This window comes from Haemaphysalis longicornis, unplaced genomic scaffold (assembly GCF_048455015.1).
Source record: "Haemaphysalis longicornis isolate Haplotype H1 unplaced genomic scaffold, Haemaphysalis longicornis Haplotype H1 scaffold_5, whole genome shotgun sequence".
NCBI lineage: Eukaryota > Metazoa > Arthropoda > Arachnida > Ixodida > Ixodidae > Haemaphysalis > Haemaphysalis longicornis.
Window position 1 is genome coordinate 85,287,858 of NW_027526385.1, and position 13,840 is coordinate 85,301,697.

Here is a 13,840-nt window from a genome sequence, read left to right on the forward strand (position 1 = left end):
CCCATAGATGGCCGCCAAAGGGCTGCGCCCTAATAGCCCTAATATCACTCACTTCTCATCCTTTCTTAGCGGGACCAGAGGTGTCCTGTCCAAATACTAATGCATTTCCCCATAGACTGGTTGGCCGACCGAAAAGCTCTCATAAAAAATAAAGGTCTTAGGACTTTAATATTTTGATATGAAACTGCTTAAATTGCTCCTGTAAATATGTTTTCCGAGCAATGCAGTTATGCTTAGAGGTGAAGAAGACTAATGACATCGGTGCGAGCTATTTCTTTGTAAGCTGGCTTTTCCACATTGCCTGTTTTGCAGTGAAGCACGGCCTTCTATGGAGGGAGTATGATTACAGGAAACAGCTCAAACTCTGGCGTCATCGAAAGTAGCCAAAACAAATTACACGACAATTACTCGCTAAGTCGACTCTAACGTGCGTGAAATCTGGATTTATCGTTGTTAAAATGGTCAGTTGAAAATCGGGAAAAAGGACTGGTTCTGGAAACACACTACATGCATCGATCATAAAGAAGGAGTACAATATTATGCGTCTATCTCATAAATCACATATCGGCATACATTTAGATCATTCGTAGATGCGTTTACTTAGTGCGCGAAAAATCATCGCTTTCGCACTTCTTCATTATCACCATCGTCGTCGTCATCATCGTCACCAGCCTATTTACGCCCACTGCAGGGCAAATACCTCTCCCATGGATCTCCAATTATTCTGGTCCTGTGCCAACTGCGACCAATTCATCTTCGCAAACTTCTTGATCTAATCTGCCCAACTAACTTTCTGCCGACCCCTGCCACACTTGCCTTCTCCGGAGATCCATTCTGTTACCCTTAATGACCAAGGGTTATCTTGCCTTCGCATTACATGTCCTGCCCAAACCCATTTCTAAATTTCTACTAATATGCCTTTAACACGCGTTTGCTCCCTGACCCACTACGCTCTCTTCTTGTCCCTTAACGTTACACCTATCATCTTCCGTTCCATTTTCCGCTGAGTCGTTCTCAATTTAAGTTTAACCCTTTTACTGAGCCTCCAAGTTTCTGCCCCGTAGGTGAGTACCGGTAAGATGCAGCTGTCATACAGTTTCATCTTCAGGGACAGCGGTAGGCTGGCATTCACTTATTTATTTATTTATTTATTTATTTATTTATTTATTTTTTTATTTATTTATTTATTTATTTATTTATTAGAATACCCTCAGGGCCCGCAGGGTGTTTCAGAGGGGGTGGGTACAACATTTCATAGTACACAAAGGCATAAAGACAAGGAAAAAAAAACAAAGAAAAGAAACAAGTGTCAGGAGCACAAAGAACGCAAGCAACCTAGGTCAACTAAAAAAAGGAATGGATATGTAGTAAACTAACAAGTAAATCAAAACAAGCATAGATAGCGGAAACTTCCTATAGTTACAAAAATTGCTGAGCAGTTGCAGCCTTCCACAACAAAGGGTCTGTTATCGTTACAACGGATGAAGGAAGGTGGTTCCAATCGGCACGTGTTTTCGGTAAGAAGGCTGCTGAAATTAATTTCATGCGGCAAAACGGAGTGGCAACTTTTATGATGGTTGTGAAATGAGGTCTCGCGTCATTGAGAATGCCTGCCGAATGCACTCCGTGAAGCTATAGGCGTCTCGATAATTTCATTCGACCACCCCTCGCCAGCGCGGCCGACGCGCCATCCCAGGCAAGACTCGGTCTCAATTTAAAGGAGCAATGAAGAGAAAACACAAGTTTGGTTCATTCAAAATATTGCCTCGTTAGAATCATACTGACACCACTTTTAACGTAAACTTCGCTCAAATGGGCTACATAATTAAGGAAAAATGGAATGGCCATGCGACCCACTAGCTCCTTTCCCGTAACAGAACCTATGATGTCATACCAGACAGCTCTGCGATTGGCGGAGGGCGGCAAAAGCAGACGCAAATTAGGCAGAGATTATAAGCTTGCCGAACGAGCTATTTGCGCTTAAATTTACGGCTTAAATTTGCCGCCCCAGGAGGGGGAAAAGGGGAACAATGGGAATACTTCGGAGTGGGTCTACGGGACGGCCGGCGGAGGTTATTTAAGCGGCCGCAAGCGATCGCTTGGGGCAGTGGGGCAGTCGGCTGGAGATTCGAGAACGTGCTACGCGGGGAAGAGTCCGGGGGTGACGCGGAAGTGCATCGGTAGGCTCGCGACGGATCGGTCCCCGCCTCGGCTCAGCGCTCGAGTTCGCCCGTCGCCGCGAGTCCCATGGCCGACCAGCTTCTGCACCCCGGACCCCCGAAACACGTGAGCTGCTGCCCGGCGAGGCCGTCTCCACCTCGTCGTGACTTTCTGCCGTTAAACCGGCGGGTTCTCCTTGCCTCGTAGAGACTTTCTCTTCCCGCGCTCCCTCCTTCGTAATTGTTTGCTGTATCGGATTAAGACATCTGCCCTCGGTTTTTTTTTTTTCTAGCGTCACTTGTAACTAACGGTGTTTGTCCCCTAGAGGGTTTTGCGTGTTGCGTAATCGTTAGTATTATTTTTGGTTGTTGCGTTGTCGAGGTTTAAACAAGTGTTTGCCTCTAGAGTGTTTTGCATGTTGCGTATTTGTTAGTACTTTTGTTGTAGTTGCGTTGTCGAGGTTAAAACAAGTGTTTGCCTCTAGAGTGTGTCGCGTACAGCTGTCTGAGTTAGCGCGCGTGCGCTTAGCGTACGGTCGATTAGTGCCTGCGCGCACGAGGCCGATGGCAGTGTGAAGGTTTTTTTTCTCTTGTGTCGGGCGTTGCCCTGTAGTCTTTTTGTTTGTACAGTAAACCTATATAGTTCAAAACGTAGTCGAGCATCTCCATTGTGATTTCATTCACCCCAGCAATCTCGGCACACGTGAAAACTCACGGGCCGGCCACCCTGCTAAAATATAAATAAGTGTTGTCTCGCACCCCTCCTTTGGTGTTTGCAAGCGGACGCAATTATCCGGGGGAGGAGTTTTGGACAGCCTTAAAACAATAAAATTTAAATAAATATATGTAATTTTCAACAGTTACGCGTTAAGTACTGGATGGTAAATTATTGGCTGCGTCTAATCTTACGGCAGCCGTGAGAATTCGCTCCGGGAAATTCTCGCGGCAGTTTCCATAAAAGCTGGCTGGCCTAAAATTCGCTGAATAATATTACGTCCTGACGTAACATAACATAACACCGAACCTAACGTAACCTATAACCGAACGCATGAACCTACCCAAATTCAGCACAGCTGCAAGAAACCTAACCTACCCGCCGCGGTGGCTCAGTGGCTAAGGCGTTGCGCTGCTGAGCACGAGGTCGCGGGTTCGATTCCCGGCCGCGGCGGCCGCTTTTCTGATGGAGGCTAAAAGCGAAAACGCCCGTGTGTACGAGATTTCGGCGCACGTTAAAGATCCCCAGGTGGTCAAAATTAATCTGGAGCCCTCCACTACGGCGCGCCTCATCGCCTGCGTTGCGTCCGCGCGTTAAACCCTACAATCAATCAATCAGAAACCTAACCTAACCCAGACCAACAACACAGAACACAACGTAAATTAGACGTAATTGTATACGTCCTGTGCGTCGCTCTCTTGATATAGTAAAGAGCAGAGTTTAAAAACGCATTAACAAAATCACGATGACCGAAAAAATTCTGAAAGCTAAAAAAAAAAAGGCTGACTTTATACGCACGACGTCGTGAAGTTTGGCGAGAGCCACTATACGCACGATTAAGGTCCCTGAAATGCGAATGGCGCGCCAACGCGGCAGCAGGAGCAACCGGCGGCGCGCCGGCGCGTTGTTCCGGCCGTCCCAATCGCCCCGAGAGAGCGTTTTGCCGAATTACCAAGCGGCCGTATCGCTGTTTTCCGTCGCACCACGGGTATGGTGGTCATACCACGGGTCGCGAATCCGATGGTTCAAATGAAAGCCGTACAACGCTCCTCGAAATGGCTTTTCATCAACTTTCGCGCTCCGTATCGCGCTCCTTTCGCGCTCCGTAAAAGCATAGCTGACGTTATGGATGGAAAGCAAGACATAGAACCTGATAATGCATTTATTTTACCTACAATTGCCGTAATGCGACTTATTTAACATGCGCTGTGCCACGTTTCGCCCTTGACACACCGACCATATTCGCTATTACCGATGGGAAATTCGGGGCTCTTAATATGTTCTACTCATGCGCGTTAAGAAATTTCAGTTGCTATTGCAGTTGAAAGTTCTGCTAAAAAAAAAAAAAACAAGCCAGATGCACTCCCATTTCATTTTATCTGAAACGTATTTCGGTGACCACATGCAAGCCGAATTTTAACCGTTTCGAAATGAATACCCACGACATTTAATTTCAAGCACATCCACATGTGTTGAGCAATGATAACAGCTATTATGTTTCCTTTGGGCATAAGCCATTTACGTACACACTAAAAGTTAGAATTAAACCAAATGTGCACTGAACACCAAGAACTTAATGGTTTATGTATACGTCGGGAAGGAACCTCCTTCATGTGCGAAGAATTCGCAACCCTGACACTGCTCGACGAAATGACGCGGACACGCAGGAAACAGAAATAACCAGTGTATTCCATACAATAAAACAAAACGACATGTGTAGATGCATCAGCGTTGTTGCGACACTCAACAACAAACTGCACCGATCGTGCAGAAAATACGACGCTTTCATTAACACTCACGGCGATGTCCGAGTCTATTTTCTCGTTTTTGTACTGCAGCTTCTTTTGCAGTAGTTCAAGTCCAGCACTTAGCCGCAAATTGACGACGTCCACTGTTTTTGTAGCTTTCACTACGAAAAGGGCGATGTTCTCCAGCTGAAATTCCCTAAAGGCGTAATCGAAATCGCTAAAGCAAATAAATCGCGCCACAACTTCGAATGCCATGCCGCATCCGTCGAAGCTGCCAAGTTGGCCAAGTGGCTTGGGGAACCGTCAACACGTATGGGGAGGGCGCTTTTAGTTTTCAGCAACTGCCGCGTTGGCGCGTCAGTCGCGTCGTGCGTATAATGGCTTCCGCCAGACCCTACGACGTCGTGCGTATAAATTAAGTAAAAAAAAAAAAAAACTCGCAATGTCGGACTCGAACCTGCCCCTTCTAGGTTAAAAGCTAGTACTCTACCACAGCGGTATACAGAGGTAGCTGCAAACAAATCTTTTCAGGTAATATTTATCCCATAGAATATATCCCATAGAAGGATAGAAGTTTGACGGTAATCTAACGGTTGCCGTGATAATAGACACTACCTAAATTTACTTCTGAAACGTATGTAGACATGCAGTTTCCATCGATGAATCGTCTCTTGTGCGCAGTGGATAAACACATCATAATTTTTTATGGCTACGGTAAGGTGCGCGACACACCACGGCATAAAATCTTTCGTCAGGATTACCAGTCCTCCAAAATTTTCCGAAGCATTTCTAAACGACGGCATCTGTTGGCGTTCTATGAAGGTATCCGTTGTTATCTCGGTTATCGCGAAGGCCATCGCGCTCTTAACAGCACCAATAGGGAGCTAAGTGCCCTCCCAGTCGAGGCAAAACCTCCGGCCGGGCATAAGCTCAGCGACACCGCCTACGAGCGCTCTGTCGAGACGCTATCGCCGTTGCACACTCACCGGTCATCCTGGAAGAGCCTTGGATCGAAGATGAAACAAGAGATGCCTTGGGACGGCGGGCAGAGACAGGACCAGTTAGCTTACGGCTTGGAGCGCTGAGCGAAGCCTTCTTCCGAACGCGGTCGCGTGAAGACGTGACACGACGACGATGACGATATGATAATGGTGATAATAATTTTGCGAATGAAGGTTTGTCATCCACCTGAATGCAGCCATACGGCTACAAGGGAAAGCTATACAGCTTCCTCAGAAACTCCGCAGTTGAAGAAAAATTCGTCCTGGTCTAGGTTAAATAGCAGTGGACTTAGTCCACCACCTTGTGGTACACCCTTTTCTACAGCGTAGTAAGATGTGGGGTGGCTTGGATTAGAACCCGGGACCACCGCTTAACCGGAGCAGTCGCTCTACCAACTGAGCTAACCAGGAGGCTAGTCGTTTGTAGGGCGAGAACGAATTGATCAACAACTCGAAGTAAAGGAGAGGTGTTAATCGACCAGATTCAGGGAAAATCCCCAAGGTGGAACAAGTTTCTACGAAGGAAAGTTTTACATCCACATCAATGCAACCATATGGCTACAAAGGAAAGCTGTACGGCCGCTCTCAGAAACTTCGCAGGTGAAGAAAAATTCGTTCTGGTCCAGGATGTCAAGCTTTTCTTTAGAAACTTACTCCACCTTGGGGATTTCCCCTGAATCTGGTCGATTAACGCCTGTCCTTTACTTCGAGTTGTTGATCAATTCGTTCTCGCCCTACAAACGACTAGCCTCCTGGTTAGCTCAGTTGGTAGAGTGACTGCTCCGGTTAAGCGGTGTTCCCGGGTTCTAATCCTGGACCAGGACGAATTTTTCTTCAACTGCGCGGAGTTTCTGGGGAAGCTGTATGGCTTTCCTTTGCAGCCGTATGGCTGCATTCAGGTGGATGTCAAAATTTCCTTCGCAGAAACTTACTCCACCTTGGGGATTTCCCCTAAATGTGGTCGATTGACACCTGTCCTTCACTTCTAGTTGTTGATCAATTCGTTCTCGCCCTACAAACGACTAGCGATTAGACAACAAACGGTTAGCTCAGTTGGTAGAGCGACTGCTCCAGTTAAACGGTGGTCCCGGGTTCGAATCCTGGACCAGGACGAATTTTTCTGCAACTGCGGAGTTTCGAGGAAGCTGTATAGCTTTCCTTTGTAGCCGTATGGCTGCATTCAGGTGGATGTCAAACTTTCCTTCGCAGAAACTTACTTCACCTTGGGGATTTCCCCTAAATCTGGTTGATAATTTTCGGTAAACCGCACTGCCATATCTCAGAATTGCGCAATCATTGTGTTAATAAAAAATGCGGTTGATCCCTCATAGGAACCGGTAAAACACGAAAGTGAAATGTGCCTTCACAGGAGCAGTTAAATGTTGTTTGTGCATTGATATTAATTTGCACATCGCTATATCGTCGGTATGGCACCGTTATACACATCAATGTTAAACACTAATTGCACGCGCCGGAGCATTGCGTAAGTTCAACTGAAACGACAGGCGCTCGAAAACCGTGCGTGCGAACGAAACCAAACGGGTTGTCAGCGAATCGTTTGGTGAACACACGGTCCGCTGCAGCGAAAGGAGCAGCGGACCGTGTCACGAGCGCGAATTCGCAAGTCGTAGGCGCTGGCATCAAGCTTCGCTTCGCCTCTCCTAGACGGCAGCACCATCTTAAAGGGGTCCTGAAATACCTTCCGCCGATGCATGGATGTACATGCACCCAAATAAAGCAATGTATTTGCAATCTCCTCCCGCAAAAATTTTGTTAAAGCGATGAGTATTAGCTGAGAAATCGTAAATCAAAAACCGCGTATTATCGGCGCTCCGAGTTTCCTCCTCCTTTCGACTTACTCTCCGCTGTTGACTGCGCGAGAGCCTTGCCTCCTATGATGCTGCGCTCCGCAGCGGTGACGTACTTCCGCTATTGCGATGCTCAGACTGTCATCTGCTACGGGCAAGCTTTGTTGACACCATGAATCCCGCACGCACTCCGCTCAAGGCTGGAAAAGCGAACAAAAAATCTGGCAGCATGTATGCGGCTGCCTGGCCTTGCCCTTTCGCGGTGTACGTTGCTGGCGGCACATGACTTTTTATCGGCGGCGAACTCGCAGCCGCACGGGGAGGGTCGTGCGCTCGTTCCCTTGATGCACCGCGCACTGTTTATCCAAAAAGCGCCGTATCAGATGTGGCCCCGCTGGTGCCGGGTCTTATTTTGCGGTGGTGGTAATTCCTGCCGGCGGCATGTGAAAAAGACATTTTAAACCGATACAGAACCCGAGCACAAAACGCTTCAATCATGTGACCAGTTCAGCTTGGGGCGACGCGTGGTGGAGAGCGGCAACGTTGGCAAAACATTCTCCGCCGCGGCTCTGAGCTTTCTAGCGCTGGAGCGAGCGCCATTTCTTTGACAATCTCAAACGGGTGATCTCAAACATCGGTTGCCTTGGCAACAAGGCACAAACCGCTCCAGAAGTCAGTTACGGTTCCATGATCCCGGTTCAGCTTGGGGCCCCACCTCGCGACATGTGGGCACTGCAGGCGTACCACCCACTCCAATTGGGAAGTGCGAGATGCGTTTGGCATTACAGGAGGCGATGGTGTGTGTGTTGTGGACGCCTTTGTTTCGCGATGAAATGCGACGTTGTGCTTCTGCGGGTGGATAGTTCTTCCCATGGTCTGGATAATCTTTCTCGAGCGACGTACGACTCAACCTCGCATGGGGTATGTGCAGTGTGCGTGGCTAAAAGCCATCGGCTTGTGCGCCAGAGTTGAGTGACTTGCTGTTCGTCCCCGCAAACCGCGCGCGAGGTGAGTACCGAATTTACGACGGGCAGGAGGCAACCCATCCTCTGTCAATCGTGGTTCAGACTTTCAACGCATGTTGTGACGTTGTGTTCGTTAGAAACGCATCTCTGGATTGTTTTGAAGTTGAATAAAATGTATGCGTCAAACCCGGGCATTCGGCTCAGGGCGTTCTCTGCGATTGCACGAAAGAAGTGCCACGGGGCTTGAACGCTTTCTTTATGGAACGTACTCAGGTAAGAGAATATCCATGTCGTGTTATGGCCGTGTTGCATTCAATACAAACGGTTAAGCGTTTGTTTTACACTTGTTTCGTTTGTCGTAAAATGCCCAAGCACTCCGGCACTCCGCTGGCAGATCAGCCGGCGAGCCGACGCTGAGCAGACGACTCATCTCTTTGCCGGAAGTGCGTGAAAAAGCCGCCCAATAGCAGGATGTCTAGCTCATGACGAACATCTGGAAATCGATGATGTAGACGTGAAGATGGCGGCGTCCAAAAACACGAAGGAAAGGGTGAGAAAAAAACGACAAACTTTGCAACAAAAGTGTGAGCTTTCCGCTGCGCGTAAAAGAGTAATACTTGGCACAGAGGACGTTGACGACCCAATCTAACGGTTGCGCTAGTTCATTTAGTGTGCTCAAAATGCCTTTCAGGTCCTTTAAGGGAAGGATATAAGGCACGTTTGTCGTCCTGTTTACGCGCCTGTTCATAGCGCAGTTGGGAGTGCGCTTCGTACCTCCCGTTGCGAGGAAGGAGTTTGTGGCTCGAATCCCGGCGCCATAGAGTTCCCGGCGCAGCCGCGTCAATCAGAGTTTTTCTGTAGATGTCATTTCCGTGACGGATATGACGTCAGTGAGATCTTGGTGGACCCCGCCATAAAACACTTCGTGTTAATATAAAACCTAGATGGCTACACGAGGCTGCCTAAGGGTATTTTAAATGCTGCTTGGAAAGTACTGAGGATCCAGGAAAGAGAGGGAATAAAAACCGAGAGAAATGGAGTGAGAAAAATGCCGAATTTTATAAGGTGCAAGAATATTAAAAACAACTTGCGGAAACTGAGCTGTTAAACAACTTGACGACATCGTGGCAAAAACGTCTATCGACAAAAAGGACACATAAAAAGGGCAACAAATCAAAGGATAACATTTAAAGAAAGCCTGATTTTCGACTCTGTCAGGGTGACTACACAGGTGAGAAAGAATTACGAAAAACGGTACGTACTCACTTATTCTGTGCCTGTTACGACAAGCAAATGAAATTCTTTGTAATGCCAGACGCGTCTTAGTTACAATTTCTTTTTAAATATTTCTAGAAAAGACTTCAATTAAAATTCATCGTGGCACTATAACCCTGTTTGGGGACCTGGAGGATGAAATCCTGGTGATACTTCTTGACAAATCCCTTACTGATGATGATTATGAGGTTCCTCGGTGAATGGCACATACCCAACTAGGAAATTGTCCAAACAACAAGGGTAAGAAAAGAGACGTTATTTATTTACAGGCTCCCGTAAATAGTAAATTTCGAGTGGTTGGCAATAATTCCTGAGAGTGAAATCCAAGATTAAAACAAAAAAAGAAATGGGAAGACCTCAAACCAACTGCGTAAGTTTCGGCGTAAAGGAATACAATCACAGCGGGAATCGATTTGAGTTTTCTATGCTCAAGAGGGCTGAGTACACATCCTTTACTGCTCCATGATTCTTCGTCTTTTGACGGAAATTATTCTTGTCGTGGTTGTTGTTGATAGTGTTGTTGTTGTTGTTGTTCCTTAAGCTGTGGAACATGGGCCAAATCAGGGGATGTACCAAACATGACGGGTTGCTTAGCTTTCCTGTTCTTTCTCGCTATGCTAAAGAAGCCGTGAAATATGCACTATTTCTGTTTACGCATGCGTGCACGCGTTTACGGACGCAGCCAAACTGCGTTTAGTAGTCATTTTACCATTACAGGTACAATATTGCTCCATTGACCTCAAACGATATTACAGCTCAAATGACCTATACGTTTCGCCTTGGCTGCAGGCACTCCTGGGAGACAGGTCCCAAGGCTTTCAAGGCCTTTAACATTTGTATGGCCGGGCCCCCACAGAGATATAATCGGTGAGCTCTTCTCGGTGTTCATTGGAGTACACAAAATGCCCTTCTCTCCACGAATGCAAGCCATTCCCGCACGCTCTGCGTCCTCATCGACGCAACGGTAAACTGTAGTGCCGCACCTTCCGAAGAGCACGGTGCTCCTGTGGTCGTCACCGGAGAGGATTTGCCCCTTCTCCCCAGGGGCGTAGCCAGGGGGGGTGGGGCACACCGCCCCCCCCCCCGCCCCAATAATGTTTTGTGCCAGGCTGGGGTGCGGTTTAAGTAGCCTGCAGAACCGCCTGAAGTCGCCTGCAGGCGCGGAACCTGCAGTTTTAAGGACCTTCTTGCTCATATAAAGCTGAAAACAAGGGCTACGTCAAGGTCAGATCCCTTTGCCCGCTCCAGATGCTGTACATGTCAACATATACAGCCCGGCTGTATTTCGCGCCGGGTACACCGATCAGGGCCGGGAACTTTCCGCTAGCCGATTGAGGCAGTTCCGCTGTTTCGCTGGCGGAACAGCACGGCCGGCAAATTGTGGAACAGCAGGAAAAGCCTCATATAGGCGTACATGTGGTCTGGACTTTAGCGTGTCATTCCTTATCTTTACACTGCTACAAAGTAGAATCACGTGACAGAACACGTCACTGTATTTTGTTCAGTCAACTATCAATCCTTGAAATGTTTATTTTCTACCGACATCGCATTTCATTGACTATTGCAGTTCCATAATTTCTGTTGTATGAAAAGCATTGCTTTGTTCATCTTGCATTTCCTCCACATCAACAAAACGGCACTATTCTCTTTATTGCGGAGGTTTGTCTTTTTGCCACTATTCCATTGTTTCCTTGACCTCTCTCCTGGTTAGAATCAGCATTCTATATTTGCTTAACCGGAATTTTACTGAAGCCATGTCTGTTCGATTTAACGGATGAAAATAGAATGAAATTTAAGAAACGTGCAACAAGTTCAACATTCAACAGCAGTGCAATAAGCTTTTCCGCTTAGCGTAAGTTTACTGTTCACGTTATTTGCACAAAAAATAACAAAAAGGTGGTTGCTTAATAAGCACAAAGACGCAGTTTTGCTAGCTTCACCGCCATAATATACGAATGTGCTGCACGTACGATCCACTGCGATTCGAAAGTTATCGCGAGAAAGCTACTCTTTCAAATGAAGCAGAGAGAACACGAGCTTTAGCAAATCTTCAGTTTCATAATGCAACCAAGTCTGTGCTTGATAACAACGAATGTAAAGCTTGAAACCGAAAGAGGGGCATGCCAGTCGGGCGGGCCATTGTTGTAGCATGGAACAGCCAACAAAGGAGAGAAGAGTGCGAAATCTTGATTTTCATGGTTCCGAAATGAATCGGTAGGACGGTGGCCCGCGTGGTCGCTCGATGCTGGCACGATAACCTTCAAATTTTGCTGGACTCTACTTCATAGCTGATAAGAAAACTTATTGGTCCCTTTCCTAACGTAAAATCTAAAACGCGAATTTTGATAGTAAACACCCATTGTTGGCCTCGACTTTCGCCTGACGAACTTCGGGGACAGCGCGCCACTCACGAGCAAACTCATGGTCACGCTCACGAGCGCGTGCCCGCATAACCGCTGGCTCTACGGACGAACGAATCACCCGTGGCCTGCCCATGGACCGGCGAACGGGAATTTAGGTCATCATCATCATCATCTAAGCTCCTTAAGGTGGGCTTTTCTGTTAGTGGTCAGCATACACAAATCTCATGTTAAAGTCAGTTATTTCAAGCTTCGATTGAAAAACAACGCGCAAGAACCCTTGCCTGCATATTTCCCCGTCCCATCTTTTGGTCGACCGCTGGCTACCCCCCCGAAAAAAATTCCTGGCTACGCGCCTGCTTCTCCCCATAGACATCAGCTGACGACGGGACTTACGCTAAAGCTTAGCTGCTCGGGACATGGCCTTCCTTCTGCCTAATGGCAGCGTAACGTTAAGTGAATCCGATGTGACAAAACTGCAACCCTAAGAGTCCGCCTTCAGAAACGTTCTGCTTGAATGCGCCGGTGATAAAGCCGATGCCCTTGTACCTACATGTGATCCAAATATCGATGGTCTTCGGGGGGCAATTTTTCTGGACAAACACTTGAAGAGCGTTCTTAATGGAATGCGCAAACGTAACCATTCGCTGCCCTCTCGCTGCACGAGCGCGCACTTTTTAAAGAAGTCTCCGAGGAATATTGCAGACTTATCTCAACGTCATCAACGCTTTCACCCCGCCCTGTGCGGTTGTCATCCTCTACGAACTCGGGAGTGTCGGAACCAGCACTTGACCTTCTTTTTACAATAGAAGAGCTTTCCTCGGCCATCTCCGTTGTGAGCAAGTGAGCCAGACCAGGCCATGATGGCGTCAGCTGTGAAGCCATAGCTCATTTGTCACGGCCATCTCAGCTGCGTCTTTTAGAATTCTATAATTCAATATGGCAGAGAGGTAAAGTGCCTCCGGAGTGGAAGCTTGCAAGAATAGTACCACTTCTAAAACCTGGGAAAGCGCAAACAAGCTACGCATCTTTCCGGCCTATTGCTTTACTCACTTGTGTTGAAAAGTTAATGAAAAAATGATGCATTCAAGAATGATCTGGTTTCTTGAGAGCAGGAAAACTTTCCCCCAAGAACTGAATGGCTTCCGCCAAAACAGGTCATCCATAGATAACATCCTCGCTGTAGTGTTTTCTATCAACGAGTCACTCAATTCTGGCTGCACACCAACTGCCATTTTCCTGGGTATCAAAGCTGCCTTCGACTCGTTCTTCCACGCAGCAATCCTTGCCGCTTTTGATGCATGGTCTTGGAGGCAGGATATACTCATGTATAGCAGGCTACCTTGGTGGACGGCATCTTTTTATGTCTAATCCAAGCGACCCCACATCTTACTACGCTGTAGAAAAGGGTGTACCACAAGGGGGTGTACTAAGTCCACTGCTATTCACCTGACCCTTATTTCACTCAAGCGAGTCCTGCCGCGTGGAAGGCAGATCACGCTATTCGCAGATTACATCTGCATCTGGTGTGCCTCATATTCCGGACGATCTACACTGCCGCGCCTCCAGAAAGCTCTTCATAACACCTCCAGCTACCTCGCAGCCCGCGACCTTCAACTCTCCCCCGATAAGAGCGTAGCCATGGCCTTCACATGAAAAAACATGGATTATTATCCACTGATTCTAGGCGGCCGCGCACTCTCATATGCACGAGTACAAATATTTCTTGTAGTTTTGATTGATTGATTGATTGATTGATTGATTAATTGATTGATTGATTGATTGATTGATTGATTGATTGATTGATTG